Genomic DNA, 14,311 nt, shown 5'->3' on the forward strand with positions numbered 1-14,311 from the left:
AGCCTGATGAGCATCAACTACGCTTTTTCTGAGGTCCTCAGAAATCTTCTTTGTTCGTGCCATGATGCACTTCCACAAACATGTGTTGTGAAGATCAGACTTTGATAGATCCCTGTTCTTTAAATAAAACAGGGTGCCCACTCACACCTGATTGTCATCCCATTGATTGAAAACACCTGACTCTAATTTCACCTTCAAATTAACTGCTAATCCTAGAGGTTCACATACTTTTGCCACTCGCAGATATGTAATATTGGATCATTTTCCTCAATAAATAAATGACCAAGTACAATATTTTTGTCTCATTTGTTTAACTGGGTTCTCTTTATCTACTTTTAGGACTTGTGGGAAAATCTGATGATGTTTTAGGTCATATTTATGCAGAAATATAGAAAATTCTAAAGGGTTCACAAACTTTCAAGCACCACTGTAAATGCCATGGAAACACCTTAGCTAGGCTGAAATTGAACCGAACTTGATTTCTCGTAATCGAGCTACACGACATAGATTATGCAATTTTTGCCGAGCTACTTAGTGCATGTAAACCCTATCGAGCTATGTAGTCGAGCTACTTACTTCAGCACTGCCCCTTCCGGAAGTGATGAGTGACGAGACCACAAGCGGGAAACACGACAGCCTCGGTCGGCATGACAACAGTAGTAGCGAGCAGCAGAAGAGGTCAGGAGGAACAAACGAAGAAGAGAAAATGGCGAGCAGAAACGTGCATTTCTGGAGCAATGAGGAGACAGAGTTCATGCTCATTCAGCTTAAGGAGTTGAATATATTAAAATTCATGGACGGGAGAAAAACGCGCAATGGAGAACACGGAACTGATAAATTTGCTTACACTCTTGAATAGCTCTTCTTCATGACGACAACCGGAAGTGTACCAACACGATGGGGCGTGTAGCACCACCTGTGGCTCGGGTGCACAATGTACCTCACACAATAGCTCGATTTCCTTGTGTGCATGTAGGATTGGATTTCTCTGGCACCCCTGCTGGGACCCTTTGCTCAATTACCGACAGCAGCTCGATTTGGATGTGCATGTAAACGTACTGACTGAAAATTCTCTGTTGGTATGAGTGAGTAACATTCAGTATGTTTACATGCACATCCACATCGAGCTGCTGTCAGTAATCGAGAAAAGGGTCCCAGCAGCCATAATACTACCACCACTGTACTACACCACCACACTGTAGCCACTACTTTTGTGACTTATGAAGTGAATTGGTTGGACCAGTTCTTATTTCGGGGATTCATACAGAAGGGGGTGAATACCTATACAAACTCTAGATTTCTGTTTTTTCATCTTATTTCTTGTTTGTGTCACAATAAAACAACAATTTGCACCTTTAAAGTGGTAGGCATATTGTGTAAATCAAATGGTGTGAACCCTCCAAAAATCCATTTTAATTCCAGCTTGTAATGCGACAAAACAGGACAAACGCCAAGGGGGATGAATAGTTTTGCAAGACACTGTACAATTGGCGTATTTTCCAGTAAAACACTCTTGTCTATATAATATATATGCATATGTACAGATATACAACCACACATATACATATACTCTTGGTTTGTCTGCACTCTCCCTTACCCCTAATTAGATTATCTGTTTGGTGTATTTATTGTTCTTGATAAGTGCAGGGTGGGTGGCACGGTGGTGTAGTGGTCAGCGCTGTCGCCTCACAGCAAGAAGGTCTGGGTTCAAGCCCCGTGGCCAGTGAGGGCCTTTCTGTGCAGAGTTTGCATGTTCTCCCCGTGTCCGCATGGGTTTCCTCTGGGTGCTCCGGTTTCCCCCAAAGACATGCAAGTTAGGTTAACTGGTGACTCTAAATTGACCATGAGTGTGAATGGTTGTCTATGTGTCAGCCCTGTGATGACCTGGCGACTTGTCCAGGGTGTACCCTGCCTTTTGCCCATAGTCAGCTGGGATAGACTCCAGCTTGCCTGTGACCCTGTAGAACAGGATAAAGCGGCTGGAGATAATGAGATGAGATGAGATCACCAGGTCAGCACTGTCCAGCCTGCAGGACCAGAGCAGGAAAGACTTTGAAGGATCCCACACGAAAGCCTGGATTACCATCCATATGTATTTTTATTTAAATTAAATTCATGTGATTTATATAATGTTGTAATATGATGATATATATGATATGATTGTCCCAGCCTGACCTTTCATAATCAGTGGCAGTGCATGCTGAACAGGAACAAGATGGACAGACAGACAGACAGACATACAGAGGTGGATGATTTTCCAAAAAAGAAGGCAAGAAAGAAACCCCTCACTTAAAGTGAGAAGATACCGTATATTTTTAAATTTATGCTCTGTTTTGTCTTATAGGCCTGTAGTCTCGTTATTTTTATGATCTTGGGAAGATGTTTGCTTGAAACAACACTGATGGGTTTTGTTAATTTTATTAATTTGGTATGAGATCTGCTTTCCTCTCACCTTCCAGAAACATGCTGGTTGGTGGCTTGAGTAGACCAAAATTGCCACGAGGTGTGAACAGTTTTCTCAGGATCCACCTCAACTATAACAAGGATTTTTAGCATATTGAACTACAACCTGGCCATACTGAGGCTTTGTGTGCAGGGATCAACTCTGGATCCACCTCAAACCTGACGACAAATGAATATACAGGGTGTTTCAAAAAAAATTTGATATCATTTCGCAATCGAATAACTTTGCCCATTTTCATTCAATTTACCTCAATTTTTAAGAGCCTGTGTGGAAACAGGTCAAAATTTAATGCTTGTTTTTTGTATTTATCTTTTTAGGTATAGAAATGCCATTCATTGGAAAAGATGTTTTGTGTGTTAGAGTATGCTCAAACACAGTCGAACAAGACTGTGCAGCATGCATTTATGAGAGAATTCTCTAAAAATGCATCAACTGCAATGCAGATTTGGACACGGCACAAAAAGTTCAAAGATGAAGGCTGTCTGTACAGGGCAAAAGGATCTGGACAACCACCAGCATTGGAAGAGACGGTTGAGCGGGTTCGCGAAAAACTCCTGTGAAGCCCCAAGAAGTCCATAAGAAGAGCAAGTCTGGAGACCCAGATTCCTCCAATGACAGTTTGGTGTGTCCTGAGGAAACGTGTGTGCACGAAACCCTACAAGTTGCATCTCATTCAGTGCTGTTTCTCAGGCAGCGCGCATATTGAAAATTTGTAAAATTTTGAGGAATAAATCTCATATTGCTCAACAATAAGCTTGTTCAATTTCATTTGCCTAGACTATGTAGTTTCTGGGATCTTTACATCTCAAATAATATAAAAAAATTTTTAAACACCCTGTATAATGATTCCAACTGACACGTTTTCCAATAAACTTCATTCACCTTCCCACTCAGTCACTTCACTAACTTTCAATAAGTGCTTCATCTTGATCAGCGGGCATGGTGATTCTATCTGATTCTGGCAACACTGAAAATTCTCCTTTGGTGTAACATTGTAGGCTGCTCTTAAAAGCTGTGCTCCAGGTGAGGCTTGAACTCACAACCTCAGCATTGCTTCACTTGTACTGCTGTATAAGTACCACACGCTGACCAATTGCGCCACTGGAGCTACATGTGAATGCCTTTCTTTTCTATCAGCTCATGTACGACTCGATTTCATGGACTAACTTAAATATTGTATAATGTAGACTGTGCAGCGTGCGTTTATGAGAGAATTCTCTAAAAATCCACCAACTGCAATGCAGATTTGGACATGGCACAAAAAGTTCAAAGAGGAAGGCTGTCTGTGCAGGGCAAAAGGATCTGGATGACCACCAGCATTGGAAGAGACGGTCGAGCGGGTTTGCAAAAAACTCTTGCGAAACCCCAAGAAGTGCATGCCTGGAGACCCAGATTCCTCCAACAATGGTTTAGTGTGTCCTGAGGAAACATTTGTGAATGAAACCCTACAAGTTGCACCTTGTTCAGTACTGTGTCTCTGGCGACGCACACATTGAAAATTTGTGAAAACGTTCGTGGATTCCACATACCTTTGAATTTCTCATTCAAATTTTGAAGAATAAATCTTATATCGCTAAACATTAAGCCTGTTCAGTTCCATTTGCCTAGACTATGTAGTTTCTGGGATATTTACATCTCAAATAATCTAAAAAATGTTTGAAACACCCTGTATAAAGATTCCAACTGACACGTTTTCCAATAACCTTCATTTACCTTCCCACTCACTTTCAATAAGTGCTTCATCTTGATCAGTGGACATGGTGATTCTATCTGATTCTGGCAACACTGAAAATTCTCCTTTGGTGTAACATTGTAGGCTGCTCTTAAAAGCTGTGCTCCAGGTGAGGCTTGAACTCACAACCTCAGCATTGCTTCACTTGTACTGCTGTATAAGTACTATGCGCTGACCAATTGCGCCACTGGAGCCACATAGGGTACTGGTTGTTTCTATCAGCTCACGTACAACTCAATCTTGTGGAATAACTTCTCGTATAATACAGATTGTGCAGAGTGCATTTATGTTAGAATTATCACATCACACACATCACATTATCTCTAGCCGCTTTATCCTTCTACAGGGTCGCAGGCAAGCTGGAGCCTATCCCAGCTGACTACGGGCGAAAGGCGGGGTACACCCTGGACAAGTCGCCAGGTCATCACAGGGCTGACACATAGACACAGACAACCATTCACACTCACACCTACGGTCAATTTAGAGTCACCAGTTAACCTAACCTGCATGTCTTTGGACTGTGGGGGAAACCGGAGCTATGTTAGAATTGTTTGGAATATTCCACAAGTCACATGCTCAAGTTGCATAATATAAATTTTCTGGGGATCATGAGGAAGAAGAAAAGTACATTCTGTCATTCTTTTTACTTTATTTTCAATTATTTAACAATTATTCAGAGGGGTCACGTGATGGCTGCGAGGTGAGCCGTGCATTTTTGATGGTGCTCTGTGCCACTCGGCTCTAATTATGTGCTTATCCTGATGATAATTGCACTTTTGTGCCTCTTTTTGTAAGAACCTTTCATGCTATGTCTCTGGAAAACCTTTGACCGCAGTCTTTTGATAAAATGGCCAGAAACCAAAGGAAGACGGACAAAACAGACATCCCGCCCACACCTGAAGAAAGCACATAAGATGGTGACTGGGCCGAATCTAATATCTCCGAGATTGACGAGCTGGACCCGGCCCTCGCAAAAGCCCTGAGCCTGATGACTGCAAATATTGTAAAAGTAATCGAGGAGAAACTCAGTCCCCTCACCGAGACCATCAACAAGCATTCGGTGGAGCTACAGTCTGCTGGCCGATGGCTGAACGAGGCTGAAGACCATGTTGCAGCTATTGAAACTTCTGCCACGGCGCATGAGCTGCAGATAACTGAGTTGGAGAAGCAGGTCAGTGCTTTCTCTGAAAGTTTGGACATGGCAGAGAACTACAGCAGGCGTTTTAATGTTCGACTTGTTGGTCTGGCAGAAGGCACAGACCAACAAGCCAAACATTGAAATCCACAGTCAGCCGGTGGATTTCTTCAAGACTTGGCTGCCCCACTTCCTCGAGTTGACTACCAAAGCTGGCCACATAAATCTAGAGAGGGCACACCGCTCGCTAGCACCAAAACCGCCTCTGAACAAATCACCCAGATCGGTGTTGCTGCATTTTCATTCATTCAGAGATAAGCAGAGGGTGATGGAAGCGGCACAACAGGCCAGCCAAGATGGCACTTTAACCTACAACAGATCCAGGTTCTCATTCTACAGTGATTTCTCCTGGGGAGGGTAACAATGGTCTTGAATTTCCTCCATTTGTACACAATCTGTCTGACTGCGGATTGGTGGAGTCCAAACTCTTTAGAGATGGTTTTGTAACCTTTTCCAGCCTGATGAGCATCAACTACGCTTTTTCTGAGGTCCTCAGAAATCTTCTTTGTTCGTGCCATGATGCACTTCCACAAACATGTGTTGTGAAGATGAGACTTTGATAGATCCCTGTTCTTTAAATAAAACAGGGTGCCCACTCACACCTGATTGTCATCCCATTGATTGAAAACACCTGACTCTAATTTCACCTTCAAATTAACTGCTAATCCTAGAGGTTCACATACTTTTGCCACTCGCAGATATGTAATATTGGATCATTTTCCTCAATAAATAAATGACCAAGTACAATATTTTTGTCTCATTTGTTTAACTGGGTTCTCTTTATCTACTTTTAGGACTTGTGGGAAAATCTGATGATGTTTTAGGTCATATTTATGCAGAAATATAGAAAATTCTAAAGGGTTCACAAACTTTCAAGCACCACTGTAAATGCCATGGAAACACCTTAGCTAGGCTGAAATTGAACCGAACTTGATTTCTCGTAATCGAGCTACACGACCTAGATTATGCAATTTTTGCCGAGCTACTTAGTGCATGTATACCCTATCGAGCTATGTAGTCGAGCTACTTACTTCAGCACTGCCCCTTCCGGAAGTGACGAGTGACGAGACCACAAGCGGGAAACACGACAGCCTCGGTCGGCATGACAACAGTAGTAGCGAGCAGCAGAAGAGGTCAGGAGGAACAAACGAAGAAGAGAAAATGGCGAGCAGAAACGTGCATTTCTGGAGCAATGAGGAGACAGAGTTCATGCTCATTCAGCTTAAGGAGTTGAATATATTAAAATTCATGGACGGGAGAAAAACGCGCAATGGAGAACACGGAACTGATAAATTTGCTTACACTCTTGAATAGCTCTTCTTCATGACGACAACCGGAAGTGTACCAACACGATGGGGCGTGTAGCGCCACCTGTGGCTCGGGTGCACAATGTACCTCACACAATAGCTCGATTTCCTTGTGTGCATGTAGGATTGGATTTCTCTGGCACCCCTGCTGGGACCCTTTGCTCAATTACCGACAGCAGCTCGATTTGGATGTGCATGTAAACGTACTGACTGAAAATTCTCCTTTGGTATGAGTAACATTCAGTATGTTTACATGCACATCCACATCGAGCTGCTGTCGGTAATCGAGAAAAGGGTCCCAGCAGCCATAATACTACCACCACTGTACTACACCACCACACTGTAGCCACTACTTTTGTGACTTATGAAGTGAATTGGTTGGACCAGTTCTTATTTCGGGGATTCATACAGAAGGGGGTGAATACCTATGCAAACTCTAGATTTCTGTTTTTTCATCTTAATTCTTGTTTGTGTCACAATAAAACAACAATTTGCACCTTTAAAGTGGTAGGCATGTTGTGTAAATCAAATGGTGTGAACCCTCCAAAAATCCATTTTAATTCCAGCTTGTAATGCGACAAAACAGGACAAACGCCAAGGGGGATGAATACTTTTGCAAGATACTGTACAATTGGCGTATTTTCCAGTAAAACACTCTTGTCTATATAATATATATGCATATGTACAGATATACAACCACACATACATATACTCTTGGTTTGTCTGCACTCTCCCTTACCCCTAATTAGTTTATCTGTTTGGTGTATTTATTGTTCTTGATAAGTGCAGGGTGGGTGGTGTAGTGGTCAGCGCTGTCGCCTCACAGCAAGAAGGTCTGGGTTCAAGCCCCGTGGCCAGTGAGGGCCTTTCTGTGCAGAGTTTGCATGTTCTCCCCGTGTCCGCATGGGTTTCCTCCGGGTGCTCCGGTTTCCCCCAAAGACATGCAAGTTAGGTTAACTGGTGACTCTAAATTGACCATGAGTGTGAATGGTTGTCTGTGTCTATGTGTCAGCCCTGTGATGACCTGGCGACTTGTCCAGGGTGTACCCCGCCTTTCGCCCGTAGTCAGCTGGGATAGACTCCAGCTTGCCTGTGACCCTGTAGAACAGGATAAAGCGGCTGGAGATAATGAGATGAGATGAGATCACCAGGTCAGCACTGTCCAGCCCACAGGACCAGAGCAGGAAAGACTTTGAAGGATCCCACATGAAAGCCTGGATTACCATCCATATGTCTCATCTCATCTCATTATCTGTAGCCGCTTTATCCTTCTACAGGGTCGCAGGCAAGCTGGAGCCTATCCCAGCTGACTACGGGCGAAAGGCGGGGTACACCCTGGACAAGTCGCCAGGTCATCACAGGGCTGACACATAGACACAGACAACCATTCACACTCACATTCACACCTACGGTCAATTTAGAGTCACCAGTTAACCTAACCTGCATGTCTTTGGACTGTGGGGGAAACCGGAGCACCCGGAGGAAACCCACGCGGACACGGGGAGAACATGCAAACTCCACACAGAAAGGCCCTCGCCGGCCCCGGGGCTCGAACCCAGGACCTTCTTGCTGTGAGGCGACAGCGCTAACCACTACACCACCGTGCCGCCCCCCATCCATATGTATTTTTATTTAAATTAAATTCATGTGATTTATATAATGTTGTAATATGATGATATATATGATATGATTGTCCCAGCCTGACCTTTCATAATCAGTGGCAGTGCATGCTGAACAGGAACAAGATGGACGGACAGACAGACAGAGGTGGATGATTTTCCAAAAAAGAAGGCAAGAAAGAAACCCCTCACTTAAAGTGAGAAGATATATTTTTAAATTTATGCTTTGTTTTGTCTTATAGGCCTGTCGTCTCATTATTTTTATGATCTTGGGAAGATGTTTGCTTGAAACAACACTGATGGGTTTTGTTAATTTTATTAATTTGGTATGAGATCTGCTTTCCTCTCACCTTCCAGAAACATGCTGGTTGGTGGCTTGAGTAGACCAAAATTGCCACGAGGTGTGAACAGTTTTGCTCAGTATCCACCTAAAATATAAATAGGATTTTTAGCATATTGAACTACAACCTGGCCATACTAAGGCTTTGTGTGCAGGGATCAACTCTGGATCCACCTCAAACCTGAAGACGAATGAATATACAGGGTGTTTAAAAAAAATTGATATCATTTCGCAATCGAATAACTTTGCCCATTTTCATTCAATTTGCCTCAATTTTTAACAGCCTGTGTGGAAACAGGTCAAAATTTAATGTTTGTTTTTTGTGTTTATCTTTTTAGGTATAGAAATGCCATTCATTGGAAAAGATGTTTTGTGTGTTAGAGTATGCTCAAACACAGTCGAACAAGACTGTGCAGCATGCATTTATGAGAGAATTCTCTAAAAATGCATCAACTGCAATGCAGATTTGGACACGGCACAAAAAGTTCAAAGATGAAGGCTGTCTGTACAGGGCAAAAGGATCTGGACAACCACCAGCATTGGAAGAGACGGTTGAGCGGGTTCGCGAAAAACTCCTGTGAAGCCCCAAGAAGTCCATAAGAAGAGCAAGTCTGGAGACCCAGATTCCTCCAACGACAGTTTGGTGTGTCCTGAGGAAACATGTGCGCATGAAACCCTACAAGTTGCATCTCATTCAGTGCTGTTTCTCAGGCAGCGCGCATATTGAAAATTTGTGAAATTTTGAGGAATAAATCTCATATTGCTCAACAATAAGCTTGTTCAATTTCATTTGCCTAGACTATGTAGTTTCTGGGATCTTTACATCTCAAATAATATACATTTTTTTTAAACACCCTGTATAATGATTCCAACTGACACGTTTTCCAATAACCTTCATTTACCTTCATAGTCAGTCACTTCACTAACTTTCAATAAGTGCTTCATCTTGATCAGTGGACATGGTGATTCTATCTGATTCTGGCTACATTGAAAATTCTCCTTGGGTGTAACATTGTAGGCTGCTCTTGGGTGTAACATTGTAGGCTGTGCTCCAGGTGAGGCTTGAACTCACAACCTCAGCATTGCTTCACTTGTACTGCTGTATAAGTACCATGCGCTGACCAATTGCACCACTGGAGCCACGTGGGAGCTCCTTTCTTTTCTATCAGCTCATGTATGACTCGATGTCATGGACTAACTTAAATATCGTATAAAGTAGACTGGCGGCAAGGTGGTGTAGTGGTTAGCGCTGTCGCCTCACAGCAAGAAGGTCCTGGGTTCGAGCCCCGGGGCCGGCGAGGGCCTTTCTGTGTGGAGTTTGCATGTTCTCCCCGTGTCCGCGTGGGTTTCCTCCGGGTGCTCCGATTTCCCCCACAGTCCAAAGACATGCAGGTTAGGTTAACTGGTGACTCTAAATTGACTGTAGGTGTGAATGTGAGTGTGAATGGTTGTCTGTGTCTATGTGTCAGCCCTGTGATGACCTGGCGACTTGTCCAGGGTGTACCCCGCCTTTCGCCCGTAGTCAGCTGGGATAGGCTCCAGCTTGCCTGCGACCCTGTAGAAGGATAAAGCGGCTAGAGATAATGAGATGAGATAAAGTAGACTGTGCATTGTGCATTTATGAGAGAATTCTCTAAAAATGCACCAACTGCAATGCAGATTTGGACATGGCACAAAAAGTTCAAAGAGGAAGGCTGTCTGTGCAGGGCAAAAGGATCTGGATGACCACCAGCATTGGAAGAGACGGTCAAGCGGGTTTGCGAAAAACTCTTGCGAAACCCCAAGAAGTGCATGCCTGGAGACCCAGATTCCTCCAACGACAGTTTAGTGTGTCCTGAGGAAACATTTGTGAATGAAACCCTACAAGTTGCACCTTGTTCAGTACTGTGTCTCTGGCAGCGCGCATATTGAAAATTTGTGAAAACGTTTGTGGATTCCACATACCTTTGAATTTCTCATTCAAATTTTGAAGAATAAATCTTATATTGCTAAACATTAAGCCTGTTCAGTTCCATTTGCCTAGACTATGTAGTTTCTGGGATATTTACATCTCAAATAATCTAAAAAAATTTTTGAAACACCCTGTATAAAGATTCTAACTGACACGTTTTCCAATAAACTTCATTTACCTTCCCACTCACTTTCAATAAGTGCTTCATCTTGATCAGCGGACATGGTGATTCTATCTGATTCTGGCTACATTGAAAATTCTCCTTTGGTGTAACATTGTAGGCTGCTCTAAAAAGCTGTGCTCCAGGTGAGGCTTGAACTCACAACCACAGCATTGCTTCACTTGTACTGCTGTATAAGTACTAAGCGCTGACCAATTGCGCCACTGGAGCCTATTTAATGTGGAATAACTTATCGTATAATGCAGACTGTGCAGAGTGCATTTATGTTAGAATTATTTGGAATATTCCACAAGTCACATGCTCAAGTTGCGTAATATAAATTTTCTGGGGATCATGAGGAAGAAGAAAAGTACATTCTGTCATTCTTTTTACTTTATTTTCAATTATTTAACAATTATTCAGAGGGGTCACGTGATGGCTGCGAGGTGAGCCGTGCATTTTTGATGGTGCTCTGTGCCACTCGGCTCTAATTATGTGCTTATCCTGACAATAATTTCACTTTTGTGCCTCTTTTTGTAAGAACCTTTCATGCTATGTCTCTGGAAAACCTTTGACCGCAGTCTTTTGATAAAATGGCCAGAAACCAAAGGAAGACGGACAAAACAGACATCCCGCCCACACCTGAAGAAAGCACATAAGATGGTGACTGGGCCGAATCTAATATCTCCGAGATTGACGAGCTGGACCCGGCCCTCGCAAAAGCCCTGAGCCTGATGACTGCAAATATTGTAAAAGTGATCGAGGAGAAACTCAGTCCCTTCACCGAGACCATCACCAAGCATTCGGTGGAGCTACAGTCTGCTGGCCGATGGCTGAACGAGGCTGAAGACCGTGTTGCAGCTATTGAAACTTCTGCCACGGCGCATGAGTCGCAGATAACTGAGTTGGAAAAGCAGGTCAGTGCTTTCTCTGAAAGTTTGGACATGGCAGAGAACTACAGCAGGCGTTTTAATGTTCGACTTGTTGGTCTGGCAGAAGGCACAGACCAACAAGCCAAACACTGAAATCCACAGTCAGCCGGTGGATTTCTTCGAGACTTGGCTGCCCCACTTCCTCGAGTTGACTACCAAAGCTGGCCACATAAAGCTAGAGAGGGCACACCGCTCGCTAGCACCAAAACCGCCTCTGAACAAATCACCCAGATCGGTGTTGCTGCGTTTTCATTCATTCAGAGATAAGCAGAGGGTGATGGAAGCGGCACAACAGACCAGCCAAGGTGGCACTTTAACCTACAACAGATCCAGGTTCTCATTCTACAGTGATTTCTCCTTGTCTTTGATGAAGAAACGCAAGGCATTTGACACAGTGAAGCTGTGACTGTGGGACCGGGGTATATCATATGCCATGCTTTTTCCAGCCATCCTGCAGGTGCCCCACGGAGGCTCCAAGAAGAGGTTCACTACACTGGAGCAGGTACACGACTTTCCGGACTCTTTACCAGGATCTTAGTTTCCCGACGGATGGATCTCACTCTGGATGTCCAGTTTTAATATATTTTTGACTAAACAGCTCCTCTCCCACATATACTGTCTGGATTTACTTAGCTATCAAGATTATGCTGTGAACTTTTCTTTCTGCTGGTGGCACGGTTCCTCATAATGTGGACTCTTTTTTCTTCTCCTCCTCAATTTTTTTTGATCACATCGTAAGGAGGATTCGTTCATTGCTATGCACAGTTATTCATTGCACTGTTATTTCGCTCTTTGTTGCGAACTTGAAGGATGTTGGTAAGCCCCTTTCACTTTGGGGAAAAACCCTCAGTTTCTTCTGGTTCTTTAGGCAGACACTGATAGGTTTGTTTTGTTGTGGTTCTGTGTTTTGCTCGGGACACACATTTATAAGGTACAAAAATAATAGGTTTATTGGTGGGTTTTCTTTTTGTGTGTGTTGTTTCTCCAGCCTCTTACTGATGTGGGTTTCTCATGAAACTGATTACTTGATACTTAAAATGGAAAAACTTGATTTGGCCCCTGGGTCTAGGCTGACAATTTGGTTGCAATTCCTCACATATAAATCTCCTTATCAGCTTGTAAATTCATTCAAATCTTATGACTTTGTTTAATTTAAGTACAGTTAAATTTTGCTCCTGGAATGTTCGGGGTCTCCATAAGCCAGCAAACAGGATGGCTGTGTTATCATTTTTGAAGACAAAAGAGGTCTCTATAGCTTTTCTTCAGAAGACCCATATAAAGGGAGATAATATTAAGAAATTACAAAAAAGTTGGGTTGGACAAGTTTTTGCAACATCTTATTCTTCCTTTAGCAGAGGTGTTGTTCCAAGATGGCGCCACGGACGGTTGCCTTGGTACTTCGCTCTCTCGTCATCTTTGCACTATGCACCATATTGCACCAAAAGGGAAATCCTTTCTGTGATGAACAGCTAAAATCCAGATTCATATATCAGTAATATCACTTGTAAAATATCTGAACACTTATACCGTCATTCTGTGCACACTGTATACTTTATATTTATTTAACTATTCCATACTTGACTTACTTGGATTACTTTGCACTATGCACCTATTTTTGTTGTTGTTTGCTTGTTTGTTTGTTTGTTTTGTGTATACGCTTTTTTTATCTGTTTTGTACTATGAGAGTATTTGAACCGGAGTCAAATTCCTCGTGTGTGTCCACATACCTGGCAATACAAGTGTTTCTGATTCTGATTCTGGTCAATAAGAATTTGGCATTTGGGGCGCTTCATTGTGTCAAAGATAATCAGGGCTGCTATGTAATTGTTAAAGGGGTCCTTTCAAGTACGGAGGTGACACTTATGAATCTCTGTTGCCCTCCAGGCTATTCCCCTGATTTTCTCTCTAAGACATTTGCTGAGTTTGCAACATTGGCATCAGAACACTTGTTTGTGGGTGGGGATTTTAATTGCCATCTGAATCCCTCTGTAGATAAACTTCTGCCTAGTACTTCCCTTCCATCCAAACAGGCTCAGATGCTTACGTCTATATGTAACGATTTTGGCTATTCAGATGTGTGGAGAGAGCGTCACCCCACGAATTCAGAATTCACTTTCTTCTCTGCCCCCCACAAAATTCATACTAGAATCGATTATTTCTTTATCCCCTCATCAAAAATGTTTCTGATTACCTCCTGCAACATTGGCAATATATTCTTATCTGACCATGCCCCTTTGTTTATGGTTTGTTCACTCTCTCAGGCTCGGGCATTGTCACGGCATTGGAGATTTCAATCATCCTTTCTTAAAGATGACAAATTTGTCTCCTACTTTAAATCAGAGTTTAAGATATTTCATTCAATCAATTTGCAGTCAATAGACAACCCTTCTGTTTTATGGGAGACATGTAAAGCCTATTCTAGGGGCATGATTACATCATTTATAACTTCTAAAAGGTGCCACAAATCTGAAAGACTTAAACTCCTTGAATGTAAGTTGGCTGACCTGGAGAAAAACTACATATTTTTCCCCCAGCCTAAATTTACTGAAGTAATTGACAGCCTCACGTACAGCGCTTAAGACCCTGTTAATTCAGGACTCTGAACATACCC

General features: G+C 42.8%; 4 non-coding genes across 4 annotated transcripts; all 4 read right to left on the reverse strand.

Moving 5' to 3' along the window:
• Nucleotides 1-3,479: 3,479 nt before the first annotated feature.
• trnai-uau (transfer RNA isoleucine (anticodon UAU)) lies at nucleotides 3,480-3,572 on the reverse strand. The gene is given in 2 exon segments: nucleotides 3,480-3,515; nucleotides 3,535-3,572. It is a non-coding gene; the product is annotated as a tRNA-Ile (tRNA).
• Nucleotides 3,573-4,297: 725 nt separating this feature from the next.
• trnai-uau (transfer RNA isoleucine (anticodon UAU)) lies at nucleotides 4,298-4,390 on the reverse strand. The gene is given in 2 exon segments: nucleotides 4,298-4,333; nucleotides 4,353-4,390. It is a non-coding gene; the product is annotated as a tRNA-Ile (tRNA).
• Nucleotides 4,391-9,704: 5,314 nt separating this feature from the next.
• On the reverse strand, nucleotides 9,705-9,797 carry trnai-uau (transfer RNA isoleucine (anticodon UAU)). Its single transcript is given in 2 exon segments — nucleotides 9,705-9,740; nucleotides 9,760-9,797. It is a non-coding gene; the product is annotated as a tRNA-Ile (tRNA).
• A 1,109-nt stretch (nucleotides 9,798-10,906) lies between these two features.
• On the reverse strand, nucleotides 10,907-10,999 carry trnai-uau (transfer RNA isoleucine (anticodon UAU)). The gene is given in 2 exon segments: nucleotides 10,907-10,942; nucleotides 10,962-10,999. It is a non-coding gene; the product is annotated as a tRNA-Ile (tRNA).
• Nucleotides 11,000-14,311: the final 3,312 nt, after the last annotated feature.

This window comes from Neoarius graeffei, chromosome 15 (genome assembly GCF_027579695.1).
Source record: "Neoarius graeffei isolate fNeoGra1 chromosome 15, fNeoGra1.pri, whole genome shotgun sequence".
Lineage (NCBI taxonomy): Eukaryota > Metazoa > Chordata > Actinopteri > Siluriformes > Ariidae > Neoarius > Neoarius graeffei.